Here is a 15,631-nt window from a genome sequence, read left to right as displayed (position 1 = left end):
AATGAATAATTAGAGATATCCTTATAAACTCAAAGTAATCAAACCATAGTTGTAAGAAGTAAGATGGAACATTTCTTTCTATTGAAGTCCTCCATTTATTTAGGGCAAGTTAACAAAGTACCAGTGGGCTCTTACTCAGAATTGCATTCATTTTCTTTTACTCTCATCTGTAAAAACCAGTTGTAAATTAGGAGTTCCAACCACAAGAAGAGAAGTGAATAAATGTACTTTGCTCTACAGCATTTGAAAAATGTAAAACTAATTCTAAATCTCTATTAATCTGGTTCAACAGAGAAATAATATTTTAGTCATCAATTTCAGCTTTTTTTGTGTGTGTGTGTGGGGGGAACATATTACCTTTTCATATTTTTACAGAGGTCCTTGGGTTTTTTAAAATCTGCCAAAATTACAGAGATACCATGGGTTATTGCCTCCTTCCTTGAAAGTCAGATGACTTTCACAGATGATATCTGTGATATCACAGATGACTTTGCAGCTTCTGGGCTCTCCTGTAAAGAATGGAAATTGGCCCTGGATCCAGCTTCCCTAAGCAACAAGAAGGTATATTCCCTCTGAAGATATACCATCTACTCCAGGGAAAATGTGTTATGATGAATGGCTAACAAATCTGCTGATTAATATAGGTAATAAATTTAACTGGCTAAAAGACAATGACCTGAGTGGCCAGGTCATTACATTGAAAAACTCACCCACTTACCAAATATTATATTTTCCATGTATTTGTAAAATTCACAAGGTCTACAGAATGTTACAGCTTTCACAGCATTTGAGTCTCTCTCCTGAATTATAATTGTCAGGTTCAGAGTTACAGTTTAATTGTAATTGTAATTTCTTTTCTATTTGCCTGCTGCAGTTCTGCCACAGCATTTCCACTGTGAGCAAACTACAAAGTACTCTGGGCTCTTGCAGAGGTCAGGCTTGTGACATTTGGGAATGCATTTCTTGCAAGTTTTGACTTAACAAGTGTTTACAAAGGGTGAATGTCAATACATTTGTAAATCAAGAGATTTTCTCAATTTCAACACATTTTCCATCCCAATCCAGAAATACAATTGGCCTTATCAAATATAGTTTGTGTACATTGAAAAAAACTTGAAATGTTCAGTGTCTGAAATATGAATGCATACACATTGACATTCAACTTAGCTAACCCTCAAAACCACAGCTAATTGGCTGAATCAGTGGTCTGAGATCTAAAGACACACACGCACATTAAAAATAAAAGTGAATGGAACAAAAACTTCAAAAATATTCAAAGTTTGTCAGAACCATCCCATGTAGTAAAATTTGCTAAAAACTTTGCAAATAGTTAACAGGAACATATTTTGTGATAACATGTAACTTGACAAGCATAATGAGTTGTTTTGAGTAACTTCTCCAATAGGACACTTAGCAAGGTCTCATAAATAAGCTTGGGCTTTCATATACCTATAAAACTGAGACTTATTTGTAGAAGCTTCCCCTACCTATCTTGCAAAAACTTCTTGGCAACAAATGAAAGGTCTGATTATTCCTCTGGAATGGAAGAGGAAAATGATTAACAAAAATGGAAAACAAAAAAAATTTAAAAATTAAAAAATGGAAAACAAATACAAATTGCAATTTCAATGCATCATTTTGCTGCTCCAGAAAACAATGAATTTACTAGCAATGTACTTGTAGCAAATTATGTAAACCACAAATGAAAACGATAAACCCATCAAATGATTGATGCTGTGACCTATACCTGCACTGCAAAATTACTTAAAATGCTCTGGGTTAAAGAAATTGGATTGTATTAGCTCACTGGCCATTCTATAAATCTGTAGATGAATTACAATATATACCTTCTCAATGTTTAATTGTTGCTAAAATGTATCTGCTTGGTATTTTTAATGAAATGTTATATCTACTCTCCTTGCCAAAGGTAAAGGAAAGGGTTTAGGAAAAAAACATTTGAGAGTATGATAAAAGATGTATGTATTCTTTACTTTTCATATATTTTGCAGTAAACTTGTGGCTTGCTTCTTCCACTGTTGAAGCCATTTAAGGAAGAGGGCGAACTCACCGCTTTTGTATTCTTAAGACAAGTTTATTAGAGGCCATTGAAAGAAATTCCTTGTTTCTCTCAGATTACTACACACTTTGAACCCGAATCCAATAAATCCCTCATATTTTCAAGTTTATTTGCAGTTGTAATTCAAGCACAATTTCAACACCATCAATAAGGTTACGGTATAGCCTTGCAGCATACAGAACAGGAATGCAAATTTGCTGCTCGATATCATTGTTAATAGATTTTTTTTCTTTCAAGTTCTTCATGCTTTTGTTATGCGTTTTCTAAATCAACCGCTGCTAAAATTGTCAGTGAAGTGCTCCCTGGTTACATCGAAGTGATCTTACTTTCACTCGTACTTGCTTTGCCTGCAGCCTGCAAACTCTGACTTCATTGTGCATTCTGCTCCAGTGCCTTCTTTGGCTCTGTGCACGGGTTGTGACCGTCACTGGTGTGCAGTCAGCATTTTGGCATTCTAGATGCTTTTGTTTTGCATCTTCTCTAGATTTTAGGAAATGTTCTTATAAGAGTTCAACATGACCGTTCAGCTGATCCAGGGTTTTAACCGTGAACTGCCTAAATCTCATCTTGTGATTTTATCCAACCTCCCGCACAATGCATAGATTCTCCTGTTAACCTTTGGGACCCAGACAGGCTGAACTTCAAGCAAATTCTCAGACTCATTTGCAGCATTAGTTTCAAATACAGCAGTGAGAGTCCTGGCCAGCTATGTGGTACTCCTGGAATTATGTGCAACATTTGTTAAATTAGTGAAATGTCAAGTCATTTTTCCTGAGGAAAGATAATTAAATGTGTGTGGTTATAATGATAATAATGTTGATGGTCTGAGAGGATACACTGCATAGGAGAAGAGAAGGATCCATATTTGAGCATTGGAAATTGAAATACTATGTATAACTTGGACAAAAACTGGACTTGAAGGAGATTTGGAATCATAAAAAAAGAAAAAAAATATTCCAGCAATGTAAAGAATTTAGAATAGACGCCAACCCTTTAAAACTAGGAATTAGACGCTATAGGTACCATTTAGAGTCTTCTCTTTCATGCAAAGCATACAGGCATATGTGTGCGCTCACACATATACACTCACATACACAGGCTTGGCATTTGCCACTGAACATGATGGATCTACAACTCTGACTTTATAATCAGAGAAATGACCCTGTTTCTCAGTCCTCAGTAATATTGGACAGATGTCTGTATGAAATAACAAAGCAAAAACAAAACACCATATGTACATGTTTCTAATTCTATAATTTAAGGTAAAAAAAAAATACTCCTTGTTTCATAGTAAATGGAAACTAACACCCTAAACAAGGTCCTTTTCTCCTTTTAGCATTTTTCTTTACCCTCTCTGACCACTCTTTTCCTCAGACATACCATCCACCGCAGGCTTTCACTCTAATGTGTGTAACAGATGTGTATGTGTATGCTTATCTGAAATTGTATGATACTGTTTCATGATGTATCTGCTTATAATTTACACAAGTGATTTTTTTCATAAGTCTCATTGCATTTTAATTTTTGTTGCTCAACAATTTGTTCTGAGTTATGCATGTATGCATAACATTCTGTTACATAAACCTACTTCACTTTAATTATTTACTATACTTATTTTTGGTTGCCAATAACCTTCAGATATAATGTAAAAATGTCAGAAAATACTGGATGTCATTACCCATTTCTTCACTGCTAGTTATCTGAGGAACAAGATTATCATATGATTGAAATGATGACGAGGTGACCAATAGTCATTACCAGGGACAACCTTCCAATTCTACAGAAACTGAAATTGACCCAGATAAAGATTTTTTTTTTGTCATTGGATGAAAAATATGATGCTTATGTGACTTCCTCATAAAGATAATACATTTTGGGTTTCTTTTTCTGTGAAATCTAGAGGTCATGTTGTAATTTCAAGAATGGGGTGAAGCTCCATGAGACAATGACAATCTTCTAAAGCCTTCACAGTTGGAGACCTACCTTAGATGTTGCTTGTGATATCCATACTTAACATACACATTTTTACTGGTTCTTTTAAATAAAATGTTTCCCGTTTAAGTGATAAATGGTCAGAATTGTTACTTTTTTTTTCTCTTGGAAATGCCATCAATATGAACCCACGTATATATATAAAGAATGATTTTGATTAGGTTTAGCTGCTATTCTAAAGAATATCCAAATAATATTAACTCAAACAGGAGAGTAGCTTTTTTTTTTTTTTTTTTACGAAGCTCTTATCTGCTCTATCACTCTGGCATTACATCAGAATCTTAAGCAGGAGGAAGTAAGAGAGAAAGGGGACAATTGGAACTTTTGAGTCATCTGTTCAAGTTTCCAGGAAGTTTAGCTTCTATTTTGTTAGTCAACACTTATTCATAAGGCCAAGCAATATGACTCAAAGAAGGCTTGTCTTTATCCCAGGCAGCTGTGAGCTCAGGATTGGGGAACTATTTGCTGCTACAGAAACAGGCTGGATCCTGAAGAATATGGCCCATCTTCGTAATTCTTGCTGTAGCTTTATGTCCTTTGCTTCTCTGAATCAAATCAGTAACTTTATCCATTACTGCTTTTGACTTCAGACTGAGCGTTTCAACGGCAGATTTTTTTTTTCTGTCGTTCTTTGAGTTGTGTCAAGGATAGTCCTCATTGCTTGCTGTGTTTCTTGTCTTCACTTCTACCCAGAAAACGTCTGCTCGGCCCCAGCTACTTCTGGCAGTCCCAGTATGTATTTTTGAGTTTGGGATTATATTTATCTCCAAGATTCTATAAAAATGAAATTTCCGAGTTCTTCAAAAATTCAAAAATATATTCTTATGCTTTTGTAAAGATTTCAAGAGGATAAGGAGGAAATGCTGAAATACAGTCTCGTTTAAAGCAGATGTTCTTATAAGCATTTTAAATTCTGTTCCAGTGAAAGAAAAATAGAAAAGGATAATAGAGGCGATTTTAGTTTAACTTGGAAAGACTAATTAACAAGAAGCTGAATATGTTTGCATATAGAAGAAGTCCATAAACACCTAGACAATAATGTGATTATAGTCCTCACCACAAGACAAGAGGTATAGTAAATGGGAAAGGGAAGAGAGAGGTTTGAAGAAGCAAGCTGTCATTCAACATGGAAGTGATCTTTCAACGTTTTCCAGACCCATGAATTTTGGAGGAATTTATTTTCCATCCTTTGCATTTATTTAATTAGATATATAGAATAGTGTGACATCCTAACAACCAGGTCCAGTTAGCATCAATATCACTGATATCATCAACGTAATAAATCAGTGTAACAGACCAGTCCAGTAGCATGGAGAAGAGAGCAAGTTTGTTCCAGATTAGATCATACTGCAGGATTGTGAGAGTTACATTGCTACGCAGTAGGACAGTAAAGATATATTACTGGTATGCTCAGCTGAAAGAAAAGCACTTTTGATGATTTTTACTATCAAATTTTGAGGAAAAAAAACATTTTCCAGATCAATAGCTCATACCAAGTGCTAGCTGAGGGATATGTTAATTTATTCCAGCTCTGAAACCTCATCTGTAACAGCAGCTGCAATTGGAGTCAATAAGGGATTGAGATGATAATAATCCATCATTATTCTCCAAGATCCATCTGGATTACATATGATCCCTGTAGACAAATTGACTAGAACGTAGCATGAATCACCATCCTTGTAATGTTCAAGTCTTTTAGAGTGGCAATACCATCATGATTCATTTGGAATTACTGTTTTGGTAGATAAAAACAATTCTAGTGGTTTTCATTTGACCTTTCTTATTACAAGAGCCCAGGGAATCAATGTGGAAATCCTGCCAGTTGTTAAGTTTAACTATTCCAAATTATGGGAAATAACTTCAAGATGTGTTCAAGGATTAACATGTCCTCTGTGAAATGGGCGTAAGCCCTTAGGGTGCCTGGGTGGCTCAGTTGGTTAAGTGTTTGCCTTTGGCTCAGGTCATGATCCCAGCCTCCTGGGATTGAGCCCCCCATAGGATTCTCTGCTCAGTGGGCCTCCTTCTACATCTCCCTCTGCCTGCCACTCCCTCTGGCTGTGCGGGGTCTCTCTCTGTCAATAAAACAAAAACAAAAAGGGCACAAGTCCAAAGTTCATTGCTCAATTAATTTTCATAAGCCTCAAATCTGACTGGTGGAACACAATGGCATTTCAGGTGTCCTGGATTAAGGTCCTTTCAGAGATAGAGTCCAGCAATCTTTCAAAAGATCTGATTATTTTCTTTTTACCATTACACAGTTACCCTAATAAATGGTTACAGGTTATTTGAAGGAAGGAAGAAAGAAATTTTATGTTTTTTTGGCTTATGGAAGAATCCCCCCTTAAGGGGAATTGGCCTCTACTATGATCAAGAGATTTGTAGGTATATGAACTGGGTTAAATCTCATTTGGAGACTGTGATTCTCTATTATGGTGATTTAAATACTTTTGTTAACCAAACTTAGAGTTTAGTTACTCATATGAATTTAGTAGACTACCCATATGTTTCATTTTAGAGATACAATGTTCAACTTTTCAGTGTTAAAGATTTTATCAGTGAGATTATTCTGATTATTTCTTCTTCCTCATCTTTTTTTTTTTTAAAGATATTTTATTTATTTATTTGACACACACACAGAGAGAGAGAGCTAGGAAGAGGGAACACAAGCAGGAGTGTGACACAGGGAGAAGCAGGGAGCCGGATGCAGGGCTAGATCCCAGAATCCTGGGATCATGCCCTGAGCCAATGGCAGATGCTTAACCACTGAGCCACCCAGGTACCCCCAGATTATTCTGATTTTTAGATTGGCTTTGTCACCCATCATGGTAAACATGTATACCTTGTGTTTGACAGTTAAGGGTCACAACTTGGTCCAGACTTGATCATCCTCATTAAATTTAGAGAACTTAATTCTATGAACGACAGCAGCTCCCACTGTCATTTCTGGCTTACAAAGAATAACTGTCACAGAACTATTCAAATTTGTTGTGGATTAAGATACCCAAATGCTGGGGTAGACTGGAATGCTTGAATGGATTTATCATATAAAACTGGCTACTATGTCCCACAGAGGTTACAAAGGACATTCCTTCACAAGTATAGAAAATATATTTGTGAGTGGGACCCTTCCATGCTTGAATAGTTCTGTGACAGTTATTCTAAACAAGAAAATATCAACAAAACATTACACTTCTTATTTTTATGAAATGTCTATGATAACAACTTATTGCTCCTCCAAAGTTTCATCTCCCAGAGATACTAAATACAGGTGTCTACAGGTGCTAATTTCAGTAATTTCTTGCCACTCCATGCCATAGACTACCAATGGCCATTTTACCACTTGGAAACAGTGTCATTAATGTTTTTAAATATAATCAGGTAGAAATCATATCCAGATAACCCAGGCCCAATTCCAAGAACCCACCATTATGGTCCTGTTCCTGGGAAATCTTTCAGTCTACTTATTTTTCTAAAAAGTTAGAATTTATTCAGAGAGAAGAAAACCATCCTGAATAAAATAGTATATAGGATTTATCAAAGTGTTTAAGTCTTACGCAGTTTGAGAGCTAGTAGAAGAATATTTGCCATTCTTTACCCTGGCCCGAGACCAGAGAAGACAAAGGAGTAAATCAGACGGGAATTAGAGAAACTGCAGGTCTAGGTGGTGACCAAATAACATTAGACTAATGCCAACAGGATGGCCAAACTCATGGGTGACACATACAAATTGTCATGGTGACTGGCACCCTCCTTCAATCTTCACAGTGTAAGAATATGGCTCCTATTTCATTTCTGCCTTCAGACCCTCACAGAAATTTATCCTTTCATCAATACTAACCTGGGGCCATATAGTAAAACAATTCTGAGCAATGCAGTTGTAGCCTAACAAAATTGACTCAGAAATAAACCCCACAATTTACAAAACTATAGCTGCCTGAGATTCAAATGAAGTGGTATGCAAACCTTTCTTAAAACATCTGTCAGATAAGTAAATATTTATAGATATTGCTTTTTGAAGTCTTTTTTTTATAATAACAGGATTGTGAGATCAGAGGCACCTGGACACCATTTTAGCTGTATCGCTTTTCAAAGAAAACAGATTTGTGTAATGCATAGTTTTGCAGTTCATTTTACTAATGTAGAGCCAATTTTTATATTACAGTATTTCATGATTCTGGTTTTTTTTTTAATTATTTGTTTAGGCAGTTGTATTTTGATTTGATATTTCAAAATCCCTGACACATATGACAAAGTTATATTAAGTCATGATAGAGACAATTAACATCTTAATTAGAAGAAATCAAGGTCTTCTGTGGTAGTACTTGATCCTTTGTTAGAAACTACAATTCACCTGTCCTTTAACACAATTTACGGGTTTTTCAGAACAGTAGTACTCCCAAATAATATAGGCTATATTATTTTATATTTTATGGATATGACTTCAAAAATTTTATGTATTGTTTTGCTTCTTTAGAGTGGTTTTTTTTTTCTTTTAACTTTTGTTGGCATAACTTATTTTTTAAAAATAAGTTTCACATTTCTCTTTTGTGGGGACTACGTTGTCCCTTTTAGATTCTACACGCTTCCTGTTTCTCCCATCTTCACCCTGGCCTAACGCAATGACTGGAATATATCAAGAACTTAATCAATGTTTCATTGACTGGAGCATTCCCAGCAATGTTTTTATATTTGCCACAAACTACGTAGCTTCCAGCCCGGGAGTTTATATATGTTTGAGAAAAAATTATTGACTTTAAAATAACCTCACCCTTCACAAATCATTTAAATAATGAGATTTCTCAAAGACTATTAATCAAACTACATGGAGAAGAGTCATAAATATTGATGAATTATTTAATACTGTTGTTGTTAATGATTGCACTGCTCGTTTTATATAAAAATTCAATCTTTTTTCCTACGTATCATTTGGTAAAGCTCTTTACTGACTGAACAGAATGTGAATGATTATCAATTCTTTTCTTGCTTTGATGTACAGTCTGTGCCTCAAGGAAGATAAACCAAGGCATACATATATCCTCAAAGTTGTGATGCTTGTTCAGAAATGATATGAATTTGAGAGATTATGCAGATAGCATCATTCAACTAGCTTGGCTTTTCCTATTTCCTGATGCTTTTTTTTTTTTTTTTTGCATTAGTAAGTCTTTGTAAATTCTATAAACCCTCGAATTGTCCACAATTATTCACCAGCTCTGCATGAATACCCACGTATCCAGGCTGAATACTGTAATTATCAGGACTGATTTTTATTGTGAAGTTATAACCACTTCATCTCTTTCTAATGTGAATCAGGCTTATAAGAATGTTATGTGCTTTGTAAATGGTAATTAGGTAAATATGAAAAAAAAAAGAATGACTTTAAAAAGGAGACTGCAATGGCTTTCTGGTTTAACAAATTAGAAGGGTGGCTGGTTACAACTCAGTATTTATTGGAGATGTCTTTAAAAAAAAAATCAAATATTTTAACAGTCTTCATTGCTTCCTAAATCAAAATTGGATCGTTCAACTTGTAAAAGTCAAGGCTTTAACCTCTTTCCATCTTAGACTTAAGTACTTTCATATGAGATGTATAGATATAGATATAGATTTAAATCTGTGCCTGAAAAGTAAGAGATGCAAATGAGCATAGGGTAGCTAAATTAACATGGAGCAGAAGCTGTATAAGGATATTTGAAAAGTAAGCATAAGGCAAAAAGTTTTTGGAAAGAAAGTGCTAACTCGGGCGCCTGGGTGGCTCAGTGGGTTAAGCCGCTGCCTTCGGCTCAGGTCATGATCTCAGGGTCCTGGGATCGAGTCCTGCATCAGGCTCTCTGCTCAGCAGGGAGCCTGCTTCCTCCTTCTCTCTGCCTGCCTCTCTGCCTACTTGTAATCTCTCTCTGTCAAATAAATAAATAAATCTTTAAAAAAAAAAAAAAAAGAAAGTGCTAACTCACATATACAGATTCTATGTTTTCTTCTTTCTGAAAATTTTGTGCATGATCTTACCATGTTCATGAATGTTGCCTCATGTCTGATAATTATGGTTTGCTTATGATCTAATAATATTTCCCCAGAAAGTGAATATTTTTACTACCAGCATAAATGAAGTTATACTACCATACAGATTGTAATTTGTTGAATTATCTTCCTAGAGTAGAAATATTACATATTAAAAATCAGTCAGCACAAGACAATTAATCAATAAGCACAAATTTATCTACTGTAAACACAAATTTGACTTTTGAGAAATCCTAATTGAAGATTCTTTACCTGGTTTATTTGCCTGAATGATAGACACTTTCCTAAGGTAAATATAGATGTCTGTTGCTGGATTAGGTCATATTCAGATTTTTAAACAAAACAAGCAAAAAGATTATAAATGCATAGAAAACAAAGAAACAAACAAAAACTATTTTAAGCAGTGTCTGTCTCATAGAAATTTTCAAAAGAAATTGATAACCTGCATTTTTCTTACAGCAATATATCTTACAGTAATATAATTACTGTAATAGTCATTACAGTAAGAAATAGTATATTAATAGTATTAATACTATTATACTACTAATAGTATTACTATTAATTACTGTAATAAATAGTAATATTTCTTACAGTAATATATGATTCCTTGAGTAAATTTTTACCTTATCATCATGTAACATCTTATGAGGATTACCCAAATGTAAGCTTATTCAGATGAAAGGTGATCTTACTCAGTGAAGAAGGAACATTTCCCTGATTCCACTAAACAACTCAAGCATACTTAGTTCTATCATGTTATTTTTTAAAAAGATATTTCATCAGTATCCTTCAGTCTATCTAATATGTAAGTATTAACTTCAATTCTCCCCAATTTTAGAAAATCTAATCATATTTAGGAAGACATGTAAATGAATCTCAGAATGAAAGTTGGTGATAAAGACAGATAATGAGTTTATAACAAGGATACTATTTAAAAAGTCTGAATTTATAAGGAAACACAGCATTCAAAATTCAACCCTCAATTTCATAAACTCATGGTTTTGTGGATGGCTATTTCAGTTCAATTTAGTGGAATAAAGTGGAGGTAGCATTTTACATAAAACAGAACATCAACTCTATTTTAAATATGTTAGTGTTGATTTATATATAATGTAAAATTTAATTTTTATCTTTTGCCTTTTCAGGATTTTTCCCCCCCAGAATGGTTAAGAAGATGACAGTTATTTTTTTGGCTTCATCATATATACACATAACCAGCGTATTTTTAACCCTCTGGCTTCCTATCTCCCTTCCAAGTGTTCCACTTTGTGATGTTTCTGAGGAGTTGCTCACCTTTCTGTTCCAGACCTTCCTCTGGTGCTCTGCCTCTGAGACTCGGAGCCTCAGCTCTGTTCTACTGCCTCACCCAGGCAGCCTGGCTCCTTTCCATTGCTCCTTTCTGAAAAGGAAAGTGTGTTTCTTCCCTTATCATTTACCTTTTCCAATCTATCGTTAGCAAATCCTTCTTAACAGTTTTATTTCCTCATTGTTTTCTAATTTTTCTTTCTTTCTAATTATACTCATCTTAAATGAGCTTCAATTCAAATGTACTAAAATTAGAATTCTTCAAAATTAATTAACAACTTAATGCACATAGACTGTAGGGTGGGGGTGGGGGCTTGGTGGCTCAGTCAGTTAAGTTTTTGATTTTTCATTTTGGCTCAGGTCATGATCTCAGAGTTGTGGGAAGGAGCCTGCTTGGGATTCTTTTGCTCCCTCTCCCATTCCCCCTCCCACTAAATACATACATGCATACATACATATATACATATATACATGTACACAGACTACATTTGGTGTAGAAATAATTGTGTAACACAATTATTATATACTATATATAATAATATATATTATAATATATTATATTATATATTATATTTTAGTCATTACAGTAAGAAATAGTATAGTATACTATAGTATACTATAAAATTCAGAATTTTATATAATATATAATATAATATATTATAATATATATTATATTATAACAACATAATGCATTTGTTTCTTTGAATAGCTGGTTACTGAATGAGAAATGCCTTTGTTCAGTACATACTGTGTGCTTAGTTAATCATGATTTATTTGAAATTACCTTAACATTGTACCCTGCCTTGCCTTCCCTTTTAATAGGAAATAACTTCTAATTCTAAATAAACTCTAATAAATCAGTTTACTATTTAAAGCATATTTTTTCAATCAATCATTCTTTCATTCTTTTAAAACCTTTACTTTAGTCCCTACTCCATAGTGGAGCCCTGGGCATAGTTTCCAAGATAATATACAGCAAAATTATTGGTATCTTCCCTCACAGAGCTTATAGTTTGATGGATGACCCTGGAATTAAACAGATAATCATACACAGAGTCATGTTATAAATGGAATAACATGTAAATTACCAACATTTATGTGATTAAAATATAAGGCTCAACCCAGATACAACTTTTTCCATGAGGTTTTAACTGATCTCTCTAAATTCAGAATTTCCCAGTCTATCTTTTTGATTTCTGAAACACTTAATTTATTTTGTGTTGTCAGACTTAACTGCTCTATCTACATTCAGAATCTCCCATTTTCTTTCTTTGCAATTGCTAATAAACTTATTTATTTTAGGTTGTCAGGTTTGGTAAACAAAACAAAAACTAGATACCCAATTAAATTTGAATTTCAGACAAGTAACAGATAAAATTTTTAGTTTCCCTCTGCTGCCATAACAAATTACAAATTACCACAAAAAACTATAAGCTATGAAAATTTTCACATTATAAGTGAATTGACACTAATTTGAAATACTCAGAATGTAGGAGCTTAAAATAATGTATATGTATCATCATAGAATTCTAGAGGTCAAAAATCCAAAAGAGGTCACTGAGCTAAAAATCAAGAGTCAGGAGGGTTAAGTTACTTCTGGAGGCTTTGGCAGGGAACATTTCCTTGCATTTTCCAACTTCTATATGATGCCCACATTCCTTGGCTCACTGACCCATTCTATCTACAAAGCCAAAAGTGGTGGGTTGAATCCTAACATTGAATCACACCTAAATTCCTTCTATAAAATATGAGCCATACGATATTTAGGGATATATTAGAGAGTCTATACACACACACACACACACACACACACACACACACACACACATTTTATCATATATAACATATACATGTACACACAACTACCTGCATATATAATTTACCAACCCTTATTTATGTATTGTTTGCATGTTACAACACACATTTCTATTTTTATTCCAGGTATTTGATTAGATATATGACCTTCTGTTTAGAAGGATAATGACTCTATTCAGGGCAATATAATCTATCACCATGCTTAGTGTCAGAAGCAAATACATATTTTATTTTTATTAAGGAATTAATACATTGACTCCAGGAGTCTTTATTTTTCCATGATGCTCAGATTCATTCTATTATGCTCAGAATGAATTTTGAAACACAGCCATCTTAGGATGCCCCTATTTTCTTCTCCTTGGTTATTGATCATTTATCATTAGAGATGAGATGGAAAAGTCATTCGGTGGAAGTCCTGTCCTAGTTCAACAGTGGAAATACCTGATAATGTATGATGATGAACTGTTCTATATTCCAGGAATCCTTAACAGTAAAAATAAAGAGTAAAAACATCTCGAAAATACAGAATGCTAAGTGCTGCATACTAAACACATTATTATTATTATTATTATTCTACATTTATTCCCTGATATATTTTTTACTTTTTATTTATATTGGTGAGGGAGAGGGGAGGAGAATCTAAATCTTCTTAGATTTTGGGACCTCTAACATCCTACTCTAGCCCTGATCTTGGGTTTAAGGTATAACTGCTTCATTGTTTTTCTGGTTATAGATTATTCTACTCTATATGTTCCAATCTCTTGTGATGGATTTGTAGGTTTTCTTCTGTCATTTGCTATTACAAACAAAGCTGCAATGTCTTTGCTTATCTATGCCTCTTTGCATGTGTGTGAGCATATCTGTTTTATAAAATCCTATCAGTAAGTAAATGATTTTTAAATTTGCTTATCTATGCCTCTTTGCATGTGTGTGAGCATATCTGTTTTATAAAATCCTATCAGTAAGTAAATGATTTTTAAATTTAAGCCTAAGGAGACTCAAGGAGACATATGTGTCCCATTTTCCAAAAGACAAATCTGGAACATTTAAATTGTTTACTGAAGGTAATATATTGCTGGGATTCAAAGTTCCTTAATATTGGGTCATTTTATCCAAGGAATGATTGGGATTCCATACATTGTACTACCTCTCGAATAGAAATTTATTGAGGAAAACCTGCCTGATAGTATGACTTTTGGCCTATATAATTCAAATTGAAAGAATCCTTGCTCATGTTGCCACTGAGCACAGTAGCATCCTATTATCTTTACAAGGTTAACTTAATGGACTGTTATGCATATTGAAGAATACTTCTGAGTTCCCTCAAAGTCACTGAATCAGAATTTCTAAATGTTCATTAGCCATATATATAATAGAATTGGTCTAGAGTCAATGAATTTCTGTTATACCCTTTCTAAAACTGATCTTAAAATTGCATATACTAATATAAATTCAGATTGCTGTAATAAAAATAGACATGTGTACATGAAAAAAACTCATTATTTTTTAATTTCTCAAAGTTACTAAGTTCATTAGTGGTTAAGTTATTTATTGAGTTAAGACATTTAATCAGAAAATGGTCCTTCTGTCTTTCCCCGAGTATTCCTTTAGAAATGCCTTACTTAAAATGTAAGAAATTTCCAGTAACTTTTCAGGCTGCAGAGATACATTATTTATGTTAACAAACTGGAAAGAGTTCATTTGCTTTAATATTTATAAGGGAGATCAATGAGACATACAATGCAGTATTACTAAGCTCTAAAACCACTACAAAACATAGATTCAATTAATGTAATGTTAACCAAAGAATATAGTCAGCAATTCTTACATAAATAATTGTAATAAATGTCCAGATTTTTAAAACTCTTTGGATACCCTACCAAAGCCAGCCGTTAAGCAATGTATTCCGCTACCTCACTCCATTAAAAAATGTAATTTTAAGGAAAATTACATGCAGTCTTGCTCAGGGCAGATTACATATTTTAAAGCTATATTGGTTTCTTAAACCTTTGAAGATAATAAGGAGGTTCATTAAGCTATTACCTTTGAGTTACTTGAAATATTGAATACCCTCAGAATGATCTGATTCAAAAAGGTTTAATTGGCATAAGCCATGCCATGCCTTTTAAATAAAATATTTTGTAAGATATTCATAAAAATATTAATTATAAAAGCATGTTTATAATAAATCAACTGGCAAACAATTTGGGAATAAAAATGTTTGTAAATAAAATATCTGAATCAAATGAATTTAAAGGTTAGGATATTTGGAAATACAAGGATAGGATATTGGAAATACAAGAAAAAATACTATATTTCATTCACATAAAACTTTAATATTGGCCAGAAAAAAAAATTTTTGTCTTTTCCCCTTCAGTACAAGATGCGAATGTGTTAAACATTAAACAGCAATTAATAAGAATTTTG

The sequence above is a fragment of the Mustela erminea genome, chromosome 15 (assembly GCF_009829155.1).
Source record: "Mustela erminea isolate mMusErm1 chromosome 15, mMusErm1.Pri, whole genome shotgun sequence".
Taxonomy (NCBI): Eukaryota; Metazoa; Chordata; class Mammalia; order Carnivora; family Mustelidae; genus Mustela; species Mustela erminea.
This window is presented reverse-complemented; position numbering follows the sequence as displayed.